We start from the raw sequence: 6,237 nt of genomic DNA, 5'->3' as shown, positions 1-6,237 counted from the left end.
CCTTGAGCTTTTCCCTAGCTCGTTGATAAATAGTCTTTATTCACTTTGACCTAGAGTTCTAGATACCTGCCCTAGAAAAAGATCACACTTATCTTCTAACAACTCCCCGTAGCCACAATGATACCAATGCTAGAAGCTCTAATCCTAGTGAACTAAAGATTTTTCTTTTCCACTTTTTCTTTCTTATAATGAAACGGATTATTACAACTGAAGAACAAAAATTACCCTTATAAAATTACAAGACAACACAATGAAGATTAACTTGAATGTAGAGCTTGAGAGTAATTCTTGATATAGGATTCTTTGAAAACTTAAAAGACATTTGCAGTGTATTTACTTGTGTGTTCGTTGGTATTTTTGATGTGTGTCCTTCATGTTCTTCATTCTTCAAATAAATAGATGTTTGAAGCTCTGAATTCCTAATGGTAACTTGTCTTAACTGGATTAATTGAGGCCTTAAAATAAGCCACCGTATCTTTGTATCTAAGGAAACTTTCCTACAAAAACTTGTTAGAATAATAACATATGTAGCAGTAGAAATAATCAAAATACTTCCTCAAAATAAAATAATCACTTGCTTATGATATATAAAACGATTTTGGCAATGATTATATTAATATTCTAAATATTCTTTATATATGGCAACTATGATAATAAATTTTTTTAATATATTACCAAATATACGAGATCTTTACCAAAAAAAATAGAGAGAAAACAAATATCTATCTCATATACATATTTGACATCTAGACTTATTCTATGATGAGATATGATAACTATAAATCCATGAAGGGGTCAAGTCAACATAAACTTTATTAGATAGTGATAATATTTATATTATAATAAAGAACACTACACGTGTAAATAACATATATCTATCTCATATACATATTTGACATCTAGACTTATTCTATGATGAGTTTGACGGTCATCTCTAAAAAATGCTTCTCATATTTTTTTTTGAGAGAATAGTTTGTCAATAGATATGCAACATTATCTTTAGTAGGTAATTTACACTCTTTAACGTTTCTCCTGCCTACGATTTGTTGTAACAGATAAAACATTTTGAGCATGTGTTTGGACTTTTGGTGTGACTTAGGTTCTTTTGCTTGTATAATGGCTCCATCATGATCACAATATAACTTAATTGGACTAGCAACACTAGAAACCATATCAAGTTCAGAAATAAAATTCCTTATCTAGATAATTTTCTTCAATGCTTCAGCTGCAATAAAGTTCTCATCTTCAGTTATAGAATCAACTACAGTGCATTGAAACATGTCCAACTAATTGCACCTCCATTTAGATTATAGATGTGACCATACTGAGATGAAAAATTATCCTTATTTATTTGAAAGCTAACATTTGCGTAGCCCTTTACGTATAATTCAGAGACACCTCCAAAAACCATTTTTCCCACCCTTCCCAAAGAGTGGATTTAATCCTTGAACATCGTCTATATTAAAGAGATGAACCATTTGATTTTCTTTTTCTGTAGGATTTTCTTTTGGGACACACACAAGTTCTATCAAGGGAGAATTCACAAGCGTCGTGCATGCTATGAATTGCTGGATAAAGTGTGTTGTAACGTGTTCCCATTAAGACCTTTATCTAATAAGAAAGGAGCAATGGTTTGGGTTGATTTCTAGGTATGAGGGAAGAGGGTTATCTTTAATTTGGATTGTTCTTAGAATAGGTTTCTTGTATTTGAGGATAACGTGGGTAGGTGGAGCAGTGGGACGAGATTTGTAAGGATTGCTTCATTGTAGAGAAAGGGACATTTTTTTCGGTTGAGGGATGTAACAGACTCAAAATTTTAATCTTAATCTTAATTATTCTGAATTTTTAATTCAAATCTTTAATCCTTTGGTTATCCATTTCAAACCATCTTTAATTCCTAAACCTTTTCTGATTTTGTAATTTCTTTCATATATTAAACTTTAAAATATTATTTTATTTAAAATCTTTTTATAAGCACTAAAATATTATTTTATTATTTTGTAATACGAAAAGTAAAATTTTATTATATTCATGGTTTTGTAAAACGTAAATTTTATTATATTCATGGTTTTGTAAAACGTGACGTTTTAACTTTTTTCCTTAAACACTAACATTACTACTTATTATTTTAACCTTATAACTTTGATTTAATTATTTTTTCCATAAAAATGAGTCATATTTTTATTATTAACTTTTAGTATAGTTTAAGTAAAATTTTCTAAGTAAACTACATATTTTCATGATTTAATTTATGCAATATTTTAAAGTATATTCACTTGTATATACTAGAACAAAATTTGATGAACTAAAATCCTTTCTATAGTAACCCATGATGTTCACTTGCACCAAGAGATCACTTACACCACCATCATCAAATCTTTCTAACATTCTTTCTTATATTTTCACTTTATTAAAATCTTACTACCTTAATACCTTTATTATTAGTTGAAGAAATTCAAGAATATGGAGCTTAGAACACTCTTTATTTAGCTTAAATCATCATCATTATGAAGCATTATTAGGTTATTACTTTGGGCACTTAATGTATCATTATTTTTGGAGTTTGGATTTAATTATTTTGGTAGCTTAGAAGATCATCATTATTTTGGGAGTTTAGATTAATTATCTTTGAAGCATTATTATCTATCTTGGAGGGTCTTATTTCTTATTATTTTCCTAATTAGTACTTAATACTAATCCTTGGTGTTAGTATGGTATAACTTCTTACCCTACTCTTTTTGTGAAATTTTACATCATATTTACTTTATAATATGCAAAGTATGAAATATGCTGATATGTTTTAATAGGAAGTTAGTTTAATGAAATTATGATCAAGATTATATTAAGTATGTGTATGCTAAAAGTATTTTTAAGTATGTTAATTTAATAATCTTTGAACAAGTTTAGGAAGTTGTATGCAAAATTATATTCTAGTGATATTAAGTATGATTCATGTTATAAACTAGTGATAGTATGTTAATGAATTATGTGTTACATTAGGAATGTTATTATATCTAAGAATTTTTATGTTAGAACTTTATTAATATGTTTATGTTAGCCTTCAAATTAGTTTATAAGGTAGTAAGTTATTTTATGAACTTAATTTTTATCAAGTATGGTTATATTAAGAATATTGTTATTATACTTTATTTTGAGATTTAAGTTTATCCTTAAGATTATAGTAAATTTCTAAGTTATTGCGTAAAGTTTTTATTTTTGTAAGTGGTTATGTTAATTATTTAAATCTAGGATTTGGTATGATAAATTAAATTAAGTCATTCTTTTTATGTGAAAAGGGCCCAAGACACTCATAGTTCATTCGACCACTATCATAAAAAAAAATAAGTGAATTTGATTTACTATTTTAAATTATTACAACTATTTTTGTGATAATAGTAAAGTAACAAGTTAAAAAGATATTTTTGAGAAATTTTTATAAGTTATTAAATATTGAAGGGTTTTTCTTGAATATATGAGATTTCATAATAAAAGCAACTTTTAATCACTATTTAGTACAAAATATTTTATTTACTAATTAATTATTTGACCAAAATTTATGTAAAATGATGTAAAAGTATTTAGTATACTTGTTGCTCAAACTATGTGTGAAAATTGATTTTGTGAGATTACAAGTTTTACTTGTTTTATAATTAGAAATATTGACTTTTGTGAAAATTATAAGTTTGACTTGTTTTAAAATTAGAAATATCGATTTTGATGAAATTATAAGTTTTATGTGTTTTATAACTAGAATGTTGATTTTTGCGAATTTTATAAATTTACTTGTTTTCCAAACTTGAAATAATTATTTTTGGTGAACTTGTTGAATTTTGAAAACTTATCCAAAGGATGCAGTTTAACTTAAATTTTAATTAGAATGTTTGATTTTGTGAAGAGAATAAAGTTTTATTTGTTTTAAAGTTGAAAATTTTGATTTTGGGAACTTATTTCAAGAGAATTAGATTTTAGTAGCTAATTGTGAAAAATACTAATTTGGAGACTATTAATAGAATATTAAGTTATTAGTGTGAATTTAGTGAGCTATTAAAATAAAGTTATAAATAAAATTTAATGTGTAAAAATTAAGTGATGAACAAATAAAGACATAAAGGTAAATTAAAAGTTTTGATTACGAATTATATTAAATAAATGAAGTTACCACTTAGGTTGGTCAAAGTCAAATTCAAAGTCAACTTGTAGTAATAAAAGTGTGATGTACTTGTGTGAATGAGTATTGATTGAATGACCTTGATAGTAAGGTAATATCGAACCATGAACCGACATGTAAAATTCCGGCGTCCGTGTTGGGCAGCACGTAAAATGCGGTGTAAGAAAGGGGGTTTCGCTACCTATCTTGTAGAGCTCGAGCATAAATATTGTGTTGGAGGGGTGACGACTCCCACTACAGTTAAAGCTTAGGACTACAGTTCTCAACTTACCAGACCCTTACATATATTAGGTGTCATATTGTTGTGTTTGTTGATCAGTGATAAAATTGATTAGTGGTGCATGGTACGGTTATGAGTATTAACCAAATGAACTTACTTAAGTGTTAAGATTACCGAATTGTATAAGTGGCAGTAACGTACTTCTGTCAGGATTGAGAATTGTATCTTAATGACTTAAAAGTATGGAACAGAAAAAGAATATAGTAAAAGTATACAGTGGTGTCAATTAATTATAAGTTAGTACATAAATTATTATTTTGTAAATGTAGCATATAATTTCCGTATTTTGAGCTGGATAGGAAGTTATGCTCGGCGTTAAGCGCTGACCGATTCAATCGGCTGTCATCCATATCATGGATGACAGCATTTTGCAGGATTTAGTTCAGGTTCCAATCTAGGCCGCAACAATTACTATTTATCGAGAACTTAACTGCTTTTTGTATCTTTATTGATGACTTAATGATGATGTATTTTTTTCATTTTGAGCAAACAATATTTCTTATTAGATGTAATATTTTACTTTTGTTTTAAACAGTTTCAGTTTTTATGATTTAAAGTTTTTAATAGTTCGGCATTTTGAGACTTCCGCAATATTTTTGTTTAAACATTATTATTAAATGTTAATTATGTATCGAGATTGCCGCTTTTATTATAAGGTTGGTAGAAAAACCATTCTCCCTCTAAGAATAGTGTGTCTTTTTGACAACAAGAAAAAAGCTAGGTTAGGTGTGAGGGAGGAATGAGAAAGGTTTAAGGTTAGATTGCTGGTGTGGCAGTGTGAAAGGTGAAGATATATATTTAGAAAGGAAAAGGATTTATTAACTGGTAAGGCTGACATATAGGGCCAAGTAGCTTGTATAATATTCAAGAAAGAGAGGATAGTAAGGGCAAGAAGTAAGGGTTGTGTTGATGTTTGGAGACTTGAACTAAGTCTGGAACATGGAAAGAAACAAGATTGAGTCTATTATAGTCTCAGACGTGACTTAGTTAGTCACTAGTGGCCTATTCAGTCGAGATTAAGAGTTTGTGGAATACAATGACTTTGGGCGAGATTGAGTCTCGAGAGAGACTAAAAGTTGATTTGACCGAGATTGATAATCTCGACCAAGATTACATTAATCTCGGTTGGGATTAGGAACGTCTGTACGTTTCCACTTTAGATTTCGACAGTTAGGATTTTGTTGATCTGTTTTCTTTGAATTTAATTTTCTTTGTTATTATAAGGAAATCCATAAAAATTTCTTTACCCACAAGCTTGATGATGATCGCATCATTCCATTTTTCTTTAAGGTATGTATCTTCCAAGGGTGGCAGAAAAGCTTAGGAGACTGGCTTGAAGTCTGGAGGCGGATTGGAGGAGTTAAGGGCTGGATATTTGGTGGTTACGATTGGCTTGATAGCAAGCAATTTGGTATCAATCTGGAGATCAATGTTAGGTTTAGTGGGTTCAGAGAGAAAGAACATGAGGTTTGGTTGAGAAAAAGTCAAGTATTGGAGTTCAAAGAAGGAGCATGTGTGGAGTTTAAAGAGAGAGCATGTGTGGTAGATTTTAATAATGCAGCAACTGATGATGGCGGTGGTGACATAGTGTTGGTGGAAGCTAAGGTAGTTGCAAATTGCCCAAATGTGAGGGAGGGCAAGGTGTTCTCTAACATTCCCACTCTAATATTCTCATTCTAATCACATGATAAATCTTTATTTTAAAAACTATATGCAAAAAACTCCAATTACGTTATAGACATTGCTTATATTGAAAATAAATATTTATAGGAAAAATAAAAGTTAAACC

Source organism: Amaranthus tricolor, chromosome 2 (genome assembly GCF_026212465.1).
Source record: "Amaranthus tricolor cultivar Red isolate AtriRed21 chromosome 2, ASM2621246v1, whole genome shotgun sequence".
Taxonomy (NCBI): Eukaryota; Viridiplantae; Streptophyta; class Magnoliopsida; order Caryophyllales; family Amaranthaceae; genus Amaranthus; species Amaranthus tricolor.
This window is presented reverse-complemented; position numbering follows the sequence as displayed.